This window comes from Corvus kubaryi, unplaced genomic scaffold (genome assembly GCF_017639235.1).
Source record: "Corvus kubaryi isolate FWS band 111438036 unplaced genomic scaffold, C.kubaryi_AGA036_p1.0 65098, whole genome shotgun sequence".
In the NCBI taxonomy this organism is placed as follows: domain Eukaryota; kingdom Metazoa; phylum Chordata; class Aves; order Passeriformes; family Corvidae; genus Corvus; species Corvus kubaryi.
This window is the reverse complement of record NW_024581765.1, coordinates 16947-29156: the sequence shown is the minus strand read 5'-3', so window position 1 is coordinate 29156 and position 12210 is coordinate 16947. Positions and strand designations below refer to the sequence as shown.

General features: G+C 42.0%; 1 long non-coding RNA gene across 1 annotated transcript in view; it reads left to right on the top strand.

Moving 5' to 3' along the window:
- The first annotated feature begins 633 nt into the window (after window positions 1-633).
- Window positions 634-12210, top strand: part of LOC121673016 — a 28373-nt gene continuing 16796 nt past the window's right edge. The window contains exons 1-3 of the long non-coding RNA XR_006019115.1: window positions 634-769; window positions 5233-5339; window positions 11496-11667. This is a non-coding gene — a long non-coding RNA (uncharacterized LOC121673016). The remainder of the gene's footprint in view (window positions 770-5232; window positions 5340-11495; window positions 11668-12210) is intronic.

The window sequence follows — 12210 nt, the reverse complement described above, 5'->3', positions numbered from 1 at the left end:
GTAAAATCCTGCTATAGTTTAGAGAATAATATCCAGAAAAATTTGTGAAGTCCCCACAGGAGAGTTCTGTTTATAAGAGCTGTTAGTTGTGAATTTACATTTTAATCCTTTGCCAAGGGTGTTTTGCTCTAGATTAAAGGATGTTTGATAAATAACTAAAGACTAAACTTTGAGAGGTTGGTGCCTAATTTGTGTGGGGCAAGAGAGGCCCATCAGGCATCTTCACATGGTGATGCAGGGGTGTGTGTGTACCTGTGCATGGTCATTGCTACACCTCCAATCCCCAAATTCTAATTGATATCCATGCTGGAGGATGGAAAAGGGGAGAGAGAGGAAAAGGGGCTCTGAGCTCAATGCCAGCTCTCCCAAAGACGTCTCTTTCTGCCGCTCACCTGCGTTCATCTGCTTTTCTTTGATTTGGTCTGACAGTGGGAACGGGAAACTTTCTGCTTTTCTGTTTGCAGTAATGGAGCTCTCCTGACATGGATAATTAGTGACTTTTTATTTTTTTGGAAATTGCTGGGGTGCCTCACTCGGCACAGCTGCATCACCCGTGGGTAATCTGGGAAGGGAATCAACTCAATCTCATATTTCTTTCCTTCATTTATTTATTTTTCTGTAATTCCAGCTTGCTCAGGAAGTGTGTGTCAAGCAGGAGTCAGAACATGAGGGCAATCGTGATGGGATTGGGATCTGCCATTGCCTCAGAGCCCAAGTGGCTCTTATTCCTTTGAACATCCTGAGAATTATCACGGGATACAGTTTTTTTGTAAGTGTTGTTTGTCACTGAAAAACTCCAAAAAAACCCCCCGTATTTTGAAAGGTTCTTGTGTCAGACAGATTCTGGCCTCTGAAGTTGTTTCAAAAGTGGGCAGATCGAAAATCTACATTTAAATTTCATATATTGTATATTCATAACCCAATCGTTCCTTCAGCGCTGGGTAAATGCAACATTTCAGTGCTCCACCATTTTTAAACTTCATTGCTGCAGATAATCACCCCAAACCATAATAACAACATCATCCAAGTACAAGAAAATATGTTTGAAATGTCCTTTTTTTTTATTGTGCCATAAGATAGCGCTTCCAAAATCCCAAACTGAATTGCTTTTCAGCAGATAAGCATCAAAAACTACATTTCCTGCTTTCGGGGAAGGTGCAATAAGGTGCTCTATCAGTGTAATAGTTCCCAATGATATGCTCTAGTAGTATTTTGATGAATTACATGATTACAGCTAAAATGAACACTTTCATCATGCCTGAATTAATAATGGTGGTATGATTTGGCAAGTACTCCTGCGGTGTTCTTTAACTCACCACTTCAGAAGACAAGAGTTTGCGAGCCCATCCTTTGTCTCGGGGAAACACAGGGATCCTTCACTGCTAAAAACACAGGGAGCAGGAGAAATGTGACAGCTTTAAAAGGGAAGAGGAAACTGATGCTCGCTTACCTTGCCAAGCTCATCGTGACTCAATTGCTTTATTTTTCACTGCCTTATTCCGGTGTCTGAGGCACCTTTGACTGTGTCAAAACAGGAAAAAAATCAGTATTTTTTTGTGTGTGAGAACAGGCTTGTGAATTTTATTTGCAAATGTTTGTTGTAGGAAGGTGGGGGTTGGACTCTTTTCCCAGGCAGCCAGTGACAGGAAAAGAGGAATTGTCCCCTCAAGCTGCATAAGGGGAGTTCAGGTTGGACACCAGGAGGCATTTCTCCAAGGAAAGGGTGCTCAGGCTTTGGAAGGAGCTGCCCAGGGAGGTTTGGAGTCCCGAGCCCTGGAGGTGTCCAAGGAATTCCTGGATGTGGCACTCAGAGCTCTGGGCTGGGGACAAGGTAGGGACTGCTCACAGCTTGGACTCCATGGTCCTGGAGGGCTTTTCCAACCCAAATGATTCCACGATTCTATAAAATGCTTTGTTTCCAAATGACTTTAAAGCCTCATAAAAACATCGTTTTCTCTTAAATCACTGGGTTTACTGTAGAACCTGGATGATCAGGATGTTCCTTTCTGTGGGTTCCATGTCAGACAACATTTGATTGAACCCTCACCAGGCCTTGAGTGAAGCCATGGATTGGTGAGACCATTCCAGGGCTCCTTGGGGGATCCAGCCATGTCCATGAAAACTTCCCACACCGAGGATTCCGTAATTTTGTGCAGATGTGCACAGCGTTGAGAAAAACCTGTACTGCTGAAGCTGTTACAGCATCATTTGTCTGACAATAAATGAAGGCTCTCAGTCTTTACAGCTGTCATCTAATCCCTTTAATGAGCATTAATTTTACTGGAAATAATAAGAATAATAACCAGCCTGCTGCAGATAAGGAATGTAAACTTTTGCAGGCTATTGTGAGAAACGGCGAGGCACAGCACCAACATCTGGGCAGGTGTGTCTGTAATCGTGACCCACCTGATGCTTATTCTGTGCTCACCAGCCTTTGCTGGCACCTGTGATGTTACAGCCTCGTGCTGGGGCACTGAACTGGAGGACAGGACTGGCTGGGGTAAGAGCTTCCTTTCTCTTTTCCTGAGTGCTTTCTGTCCGTGGAATTTTTGCTCTTGGTTAATTATGATCCTCTAGGCCTGTACCAAATAGTAATTTTATGCCGTGAAATAGCTCAGGGGTGCTTGATGCAGGAAGCCAAGGGAAAACATAAGCACGGTGTTTGTGAACCTAAGCTATAGGAAAAGTAATATTTGGAGCAAATGATGTTATCAGACCATCTTGTGGGGAGACTTAAGACATCATGGAATGGTTTGGGTTGGAAGGGAGCTCGAAACTCATCCAGTCCCACCCCGTGTCATGGGCAGGGACACCTGCCACTATTCCAGGCTGCTCCAAGCCCCATCCAACCTGGCCTTGGACACTTCCAGGGATCCAGGGGCAGCCACAGCTGCTCTGGGCACCCTGTGCCAGGGCCTCCCCACCCTCACAGGGAAGGACTTCTTCCCAGTATCCAAGTAGGTCACCTCAAATGAGAGCAGAGGAAGGGGAACTCAAGAGAACTTTTTCTGTCTCTCCACTAGAGCCGTTAAAAATCTCAGTACCAGGGGCTTCTGCCCCTTCTCCTGGGGTAGGTAGGTAGGTAAAATATCATGCAAACTGTACAGTCACATTTGTGTCCACACAAAAGAAGTGACTTAACTGCTTTTTTTAAAGGTTTTGGTGCACAATATATTATTTTTTTGGCACTCAAACAGTGTAAAATCTGTTAATAGCCTGTGTGTAGAGACAGAGCCCCTGCTTAGCTCCTGTTATAAGGAAAGAAATTGTAATTCTTAATTGAATTCTCCTATGGAACTACCAGCAATATAAATTACAATGTCACTGGAATAAGAGGGGGGAAAGCCCTTTTTACAAGCCTCAAGATGATAATTTATAAATAAAGTAAAACCAAGAAGCCTTAACGAAAAGTCCCTACGGACTCTGACATTAATAGCCTTTACTTTTAATCTGATACAATAAATCTTGCAGCCATGTATCCAGAACAGAAATAACAGAAACCAGGCCAAGCTGGAGGAGATGTGGGGGAGTTGAAGAGAAACATTCTCTTTCTTTAATTAAAAATACATGGTGATTTTCTGGTATTTCAGAGTCAAAAAGTCATTGCTGCCAATCACTTTGCTCCAAAGAGAGGATTTTTGGTTGGATTCTCTGCCTAAAATCTTCCAGATCCACATGTGCTTTGCAATTTTCAATATTCATTTTGGGAGATTGTGTTCTGGCCCCACTGCCATCATTGCATGAGAATCTCAGATTTTCAGCTGCCTTGTGAGGTGCTGTGGTTTAAAAGGAAATCTGAACTTTCAATATTAATTATCTTAATAATATTATGAATTTTTGAGAGGTTTTTTTTTTTTTTACTGGAGCAAGGATATTTCAGAAATTTGTCTAGAGAGAGGATGCAGTAAATGGTAACCAAGAGGAGAGAGCAAAGTGTGGTGCCCTGTGACATCTCTCCCAAAGAAGGGATTCCATATGTCACACACCAGTGATGGGAACCAGGGATTTTCATGGCCTCTGAGTATTGCCAGCACTCTACATTCAAAGATATTTATTTAGAAATGAAAAGAATAATGGAAAAAAATCTTAAAATTGTGACAAAAATCAGCACATATTTGCCTCTTTGTCTACTTTGAGGATGTCACTGAGAGTATTGAGATCGGGACTGATTTGCTCCATAGAGATCACATTTATTTTTTCAGAGACCAGTAGCATTTTGTCCAGTCTGGGTTTTTTTCAAGTCTTAACTTTATTAAAGAGAAGTTCTACCTTCTTTTTTTTCTTCTTGATTTTAAATGGTATGAATCAGCACAGAATATGCACAGATCTCCAGTGTAAATGGCATGAAAAAGCACAGAGTACGTACAGGTTTCCAGTCATGCCAAGGCTTTTTTGTGGATAATTTTTAATAACAGTAACAGAAAAGTGGCAGTCTCAAGTCTGCTCCTAAACCAGAGCAAACTGAGAAACCCACAAAATAAGCAGCTGCCATGACTTGTGCTTTCTGGAATGTAAAAACATTGGACAAAAACCATATTAACTGAAGAAAAAGTATTTTAAAAAGTTAGAAATTCCCTGTTTTCCCAGCACTGCCAGGAGCAAGCATCACCCCACTGTCATGCACTGGGCTGTAATTGCCCATGGAGCTCAGAAATCATCCCAGTCCTTAAATCACGGCTGTGAGCAAGACCCATCAGCCTGCAGTGTTCCTAAACACTCTCATTTTTAGGCCAGGCAGATGCAGCTCATCCCAAATATTTCTCTGGACAACTCATGGCCACCTTGTTTGAAATCTGGACGTTTCCCGTGTGCTGCATCTGATGGTGATTTTTTGTTTTAAAAAGCAATACAGGCAATAATCTGAAGCTCACTTATGAGGCCTGCATAAAATGCTGTCTAACAACCAAGTACAGTAAATTAAACATAATCCTCATTACATAAATACAATTATATTTATCAGCCTTTTATAACCACACAAAGCATTTACCAGTAAGAGTTATTTTGGAGTAGATAATTCCCAATTAACTTTTACTACTTTATTTTTGCTAATTTAGTTAGAGTTAATTTTTCAAATAAAATAATAAAAAAAAAGCTGTATCAAATGGCATCTCTAACTATTATACTGGAGATGAGATATAATTAAAATGTTATGTATATGGAATTGCAGCTGATGGGAACCTCAGCTTAAACTCTTATTTTTGTCTTTATTTGATTGTTGCTTGCTCTGCACAGAGAGCATGATTGAATTGCAAGATGGCTGTGTGCCCACAGTGCCAGGATTTGGAGAGGGAAAGGAAGAGCTTGGACAGAAAATGACCTGGAAAATCAAACAGGTCGAGGTATGACCTTAAATGTGCTGAGAAATCCTGTGAAAGCCCTTCTCTGATATTGCCATTTTTTTTCTGCAGTGCTGGTCATGTCTGTGGGGTTGGGAATCTTGGAATTTCATGGTGGGAATGGCAGTGGTGAAGGTGCCTTTCTGCTCTGTGGGATTGATGGAGCTCATGCATGAATTATTCACCTGTTAATGAATTTATTCACCTGTTAATCACCCTTGTGATTCCACTGCCCGGTTTGTCCCCAAACTGAGCATCACCCAAAGCTTTGGATGTTGGCTCTATACCATGGACTGACCTCAGTCCAACCCAGTGAAGGCTCTGTCTAAAATTGCCACCAAAACCCAAAGTCCAACGAGCTGCATCACTTGGGTGAGGTGTCCTTTCCAGTTTTTCATGCCCTTTTCAGTTCCTTGTCTTCCCGAGGATAGTGGTGAGTGACTCATGGGATGAGGAATACACAGGGAATCCATTGGCACTGTAATTTTGTGCTTTTTAAAGAAACCCCTCAAGGCAAAAAGGAGGACAAATCTGAGAAGCCTTCCTACCTACATTTTGCTTCTCTGGTTTTCACTTTATCTTGAAACATGAGGTTTAAAACCAGCTGGAATTGAGGCTGTTGGATTTATCCATTGGAATCCTGCTGGAGACATGCTCTGTGTTCATTTCCCTGTCCCTAAACCAGGAATAGTCCGAGTGTCCTCCCAAAGAATCCCCCTCTGTCAGGGTTAAACCTGCTGACGGCCGTGTGCCGCTGGTGTGGCCGCACAAGTTCTAGCTGAGGACTCAGCTCGGGCTCCAGGGGGTCTCCACACCGTGGAGTATCAGGAAAATGTGTGATTTTCACAGGGAGAGGTGCGCTGGGAACACATGGGGTGTCATTAAACCAAACCTCTCTTGATTTCATCTGTCACCGCTAATTAACACACAAACGCAAGGTCACTAATTGTGTTCAGGACAATGTGGCTGGAAAAGAAAGGAAATGTGAACTGGGAGCATCCTGCGGCACTTAGAGCCAGGAATTTATGTATTCCAGGCTGGAAGGGGGGCTTGGCTGGCGGGAAATATCAGCTCTTTCTGAGGGCGAGGGCAGTCACAGCCCCACTGTTCATTACTTTGGATGTGTCACATTTGCCAGTGTGACAAGATGTATTACGGACGAGGAGTTTTACAGATGGAGAGGAATATCCATGGAAGTTGTTTATTTGATTTTTTTCAATATTTTTATTTTTTCCTTTTCTGCACTACCCTGTCCAACCTTGGGATAATGGAATTATTTTATGCCTTTTGCACTATCATCAGGCTTTGGATGGCTGCACAAGGGCCACTGGCAACAGAATAAGATGGCTGTAAAAAAATGCAAAAAATTGGGGTAGGAAAAAAAAAAAAAAAAAGGTACATCCAATAACTTGCCCTTAAATTTAAAAGGAACTAAATGAGGAACTTCTGGACAATTTATCTTGCTGTTTACAGATAACAAGTCACTTTGTTTTTATGTGCTCAGTCTAGTATTCCATAATTTATTTGAAAGAAGATGAGAAATAATGTAGATAAATGATGAAGTGTCAGGGTCTGACGCTCTTAAATGAAGCTATTATGGTCAAAGAGAAAACGTAAAACCTGCGGCTCATTATGAGAGCGTTCTACTTGTCAGTTAAGTGAAAAGGCCTGGAATGATTTCCAGTTTATTTGTCATTGCAGTTATTAAAGCTGTCTTTTTGGTGCCATGAAAATGAATTGAAGACTTTATTTGAAGTAAATTTGTACTAAAGCTTTCAGATGTATCTTATGTGAGCTCAGTGAGGCAAGAAAACAGCTTAAAAGCTGAAATATTACAAGAAGGCAACTACTGAAGTCCTGAAATGCACAAGAATATAAAGTCTGAGGAAGTTACACAAATAAGTGAAGTATCTCATCTCTTGGGAAATAAAGCTTAGTTTGACTATATTGTACACTTAGACAAAGAAATCAGCCCTTGTTAGTGGCAGCAAAATATTGTCTTTCACAGCCTTGTGCCTGGTGCTTACTTTTATATCAGGCTATTAATTTTGGGACCAGTTTATCAGAGAAGTGGGGATTCTCTGTTCCAGAGTACCTTCAGAAATGCAGCCTCTGAGTCAAAGAGGAGATGTGGCATCCATGGCAAGATGAGGCTTTTTATTGCCATCCTTTATGGAGAGACTCAATGATCTCAAAGGTCTTTTCAAACCCTGATGATGCTCTGGTCCCAGTGTGGTTCAAGAGCAGGCCAAAATATGGGAGATAACAGGACTGGGGAGACCCACCCAGGAGATCCCTCTCCTTAATTGAACAACCAAAGCATCACATCTGACTACGTGGGATGTGAGATACTATTGGCATTTTTATTCCTCTGGAAACTGGCTTAAAGTACTTGAACCTTGTGCAGCTGGGGGGTCACAGTGAAATGTTAGACTGAAATCCAGCCAGCCCTGCCACTGAGGTGGTCATTGACACTCCTTTTATTGCCATCCCCTCTTAAGATCATTCCTACTGAACTGTAAATCCCCAATTTAGGTAGAGACGATTGATAAGTTTATTTTATTCCTTTCTGTTCCTCTGGATTTCCTTTCCAGAAGTCATGTTCCCCACTACCACTTCATATTTGCCAAGACAAATTAGTGCAGTTCTACTGGGCTTGGACTGTCCAAAAGGAAATTAAGAGTCTTTTTTTATTTGAAATTGAAAGCTGTAGGAGCACTAAACCAAATGCTTAACTCCAAGCTCCAGCAGTCTTAGAGCAGTATAGCTGACACTTTATTGCAGATATTACAAATGTTATGACATGTCTTCAGGGTCAAGTTAAAAACAAAAAGGGTTCCACATTCTCATCAGAAGTAATCTGTCAGTTTTGTCATCAGATATTATAGCAGCCCTCAGTAGCAGTGTCACAGTCAAGGGTTTATCAGGCTCGGTGGTAGATGTATACATACTCTGATTTCCAGGGGTTTATATCTGCAATAAAAATTCCCTCCAGGCTAAAACTTGGCATTCATAGCCCAAAGGGATTTTTTTAATTAAAAAAAAAGTATCGGTGAAGGTTTTTCTTGAATGATAAGAGCGCACAAAACCCAAATCTATTCTGCATTTAAAAAATACTTTAAATCTTTTAAACTGGCAGACTTCAAATATTTAAGCAGCCAACTCTACATAAGAGACCATTAAAAAGGACATCCCAGGAAGGGGATAGGTGGTGGAGCAGACAAGTGCTTTGTGCTCATCACGAGTTTAAGTGGTGAGCATTTGATGAGATGTATAATTAGCCACACATTTCTAAAGCTCTTGGTGTCTCTCTCCATTGAAACTGTGCATGAGGGAATTAGGATGTCTGATGCACAAACATAAATCACTTCTTGCTCGCCACCCCCTGACACGGTCCTGCAGGACGGGGCTGATACGGCGTAAGCTGCTCGGATCAAGGCAGCCCCTCTGACATCCATGGCACAGCTGCTCCCTGGGGAGACACAGGACTTCATTTCCTGCAGCTTTTCTCCCGTTTCCTTTATGGAAGCGACCAAAAGATTCCAGGCATGGCAGGGATCTTTAGAGGGAAAATAAGGCAAACAGAAATGCCCATGCAAATTTTGGTTGAGACCATTGACCCTGAACGCTCGTTTATCGCTCAGTGATGTTGTGGGGTTTCTCTTTGAAAAATTAGGAGCCACACATTTGATGCACAGATATTTGCGCAAAAACCTGATGAAATGTCATCTCTTATCACTTTAAAAAGTCCATCTTTACTCAGGGAGTGGTGAGGCCCTGGCACAAGTTCCCTGGAAGTATCCAGGGCCAGGTTAGACAGGGGTTGGAGCAACCTGGGATATTAGAAGGTGTCCCTGCCCATGGCAGAGCGTGGAATGGGATGGTCTTTAACCTTCAACCCAACCCTTTCTGGGATTCCATGATTTTAACCAGCACTTGGATCCCAAGCCCAAACTTTATGTGCAAATGCTTTGTGTAACAGAATGTTAAATACTGCAGGTCCCACCTGGTTTTATTTCTAACCTGTGGCTCAGGGACAGGGATAACAAACAGGGTGTGTTAAAGGGTCACCAGGGTTCTCCATAAAATCCCAGTAAAGCAGCAGAGAACAAGCACTGCTGTGTAACAGGAAAGGGGGGAACATGGCTGTGGGGCATGTTTTCTGCCTTTATATTGTAATTCATTTGACTTCCTAGGGGGAAAATAAAGGAACGTGAGGAAAGAAAACCAGCCCTGGGGGGGTTCACTGCCCTGTCCAGGGGGAAATTGTCCTTAAAGAAACCTGCACGTGCTCCTTTAGTGCTCTCATGGAGGCAGAGCTAAGATTTTCCATTGGAAAATTGGATGGACTTCAAAGATGCTTCCTATTCTCCCTATCTGAATTCTCCATGTGGGAATTCAGGTTGAGTTGGCACTGTCCCTTTGCCACCAGGAGCTGCTTCTGAGAGTCACAAAGAGACTGCCAGGAAATGAGATTGGTGCCCAGGATATTCTCATTTGGGGGTGGTTTGTTGCATATTTTTATTATTTTCTTTATGTCTGATGGTCATCAACCTCCTCCACAAATTTGAGGTATTCCAGGAGCCTTTGTGGGCACTGGATGTGGGTGAGCACAATTTCTTATATTTTCATTGAGCACTGTCACCTATTTCTTACCTGCCCTGTGGCACAAATTCCCCTAATTTTGGGTGACAGCTGCCTACTTCCTGCTATAAGATCCCTGGAAGCACCTAATACTCCCTAAATCTTCCTGAGAAGTTTTGTGTATCAATCAGACCAGGACTGATAATGACAGGTTTGATGCCCTGTATTGGGCCATGAGACTGATGAGATGGAAGAAAGAAGAATTGTCTCAGGGGAAGCAAATGGTTTCAGTAAAGGGCCATAAATGCAAATCTAAGTACTCTTTTTACTAATGCTGCTCTATTATTACAGTTTAAAGGAAGTTCATTCAGTTAATAATTAAGCTCTTCAAGTTACTCTTAGCATGAATTTTGGTGTCAGGAATGGCCTGGAATTTGCTTTGTGATGTGGCCACGAGTGAGAAGTGACAACAGCATAAAAAAGGTGAAACTTCTGTGAAAATCACACACCAAAAAATGCCAAAATAATATACCAAAAATTACCAAAATCACACACCAAAAACCACCAGAATCCTGTGTTTTGGGAAGTTTCAGCAAGTCCGGTGTGCTGATTAAAGACAGAGAGAAGGAACAAAATCCCCGTTAGATCCGGTGTCAAACAGCCACCACCGTTACCCTTTGCTTTAACAGGACGGCATAGAGGTGATAATTATATTTCAGAGAAATTCTCTGCCTGCAAAACTCCTCCTGGCTCCAGGTGATCTTTGGCAGGCTCTCCAATTCCACAAATTCCTTGTGCTGCAATGAGAATTAAAACCCCTGTTTCCAGGTCCTCCTTGCCCAGTGGGTGCCATGGGTGGGATGTTCTGGAGCAGCATCCTGGACAGCACCGGGATCCAGCTGGGGCACTGCCTCCCTCTGCAACTGGGTTTTCCTGTGCTCTGGGCAAAGTTTGTCCCCTTCCTGTTGCTTTTTCCAAACCATAGTGGTGATGGTTATCCCACTGGGAATATCAGGATCATAACCCACAGAGGTATCAATAAGTGCTTTGGATTTTCTGCTACAGAAATGCAAAATTTTGTTGATGATATATTTTTTCCTCAGATTTTCTTTTCTATTTAACAATTTAAATGATTAGGAATGACTTGGTGTTGTGCCCTGTTCTATCCATGCTCCTGTTTCCTCCTCCTGTGTTATCTGGGTGTTGTGGTTCTCAACTTTATCCAGTTTTCTCTTTAATCCCTGATTTAACTTGGCTCAAAACCTCTTTGTGTGTTTACGCCATGTGACTCACAGCAATTCTGTCTCACATCTCTGTGTAGAGGTAAACAGTTGTGTCTTCAGAGTGCAGAAAGAAGAAGATATTAATTTATGTTATTAATTGAAATGTATTAATTTCTGAGGCTGATTGATTTCTGCCCACCTGAGTGAATATTTTGGACCATAAACATAATGCTATTGTTGACGAAAAATATTCACATACTCTATAATTCACAGTAATTAATAAATTATCATATATTTTTATTATTGCTATAAATGTAAGATCTAAAAGATTAATAAAATTTGTGTTTTCCAGGATTTTTTGCTGGATGGGGCTATGAAAATCTGGTTTTGGGGAGCTGAGCACCCACCCTCGCTGCTGTGCTCTCTGACTGATCCGAGGAATGGGAAGATTTTGGTTGTGTTCTCGTGAGCTGTGAGACCATGAGCAGTCTGACTGCACAAAATTAACAGCCCACATGCTCAGGGTCAGGATCAAGGAGAGCTTTTTATTTTATTCCATGATGTCATCAGAGAAGGGACATAACAAGTTGTTATTTTTTTTGCCCACCTAGGTGAACAAAAGCAGAATAAAATCAGAGTTGTTGTACAAGAGGAAAATGTTCCAATAGTTCAGAGTAAAAGAATAAAAATATGGGTAGAATAATAGAATATCCTGAATTGGAAGGGACTCTTAAGGATCATGGATGTCCAGCTCCTGGCCCTGCACAAGGCAGCCCCAAGAATTCCACCAACAATAAGTTCTAATAATTCTAATAACTTGTGACAGCATAATTTTGAGAGTTTTCCTACCAAAATACTTGAGGGGAAAAATATTCTGGATCTTACTGTCTAATAGATGTTCCTTAGTGTTGGCTTGCTTTGGGGACTTTGAACACCATGGGGTGGCTTTTTGGGAAGGGTGAGGAAGCTGCTCCTTCCCAGGGTAATCTCCTCTGTCTGGTCTTTCTCAGACACCCCCTCTGGTCCAGCCTTTCTCACCAATTCCATTGCCCGTGTGCACAGGCATC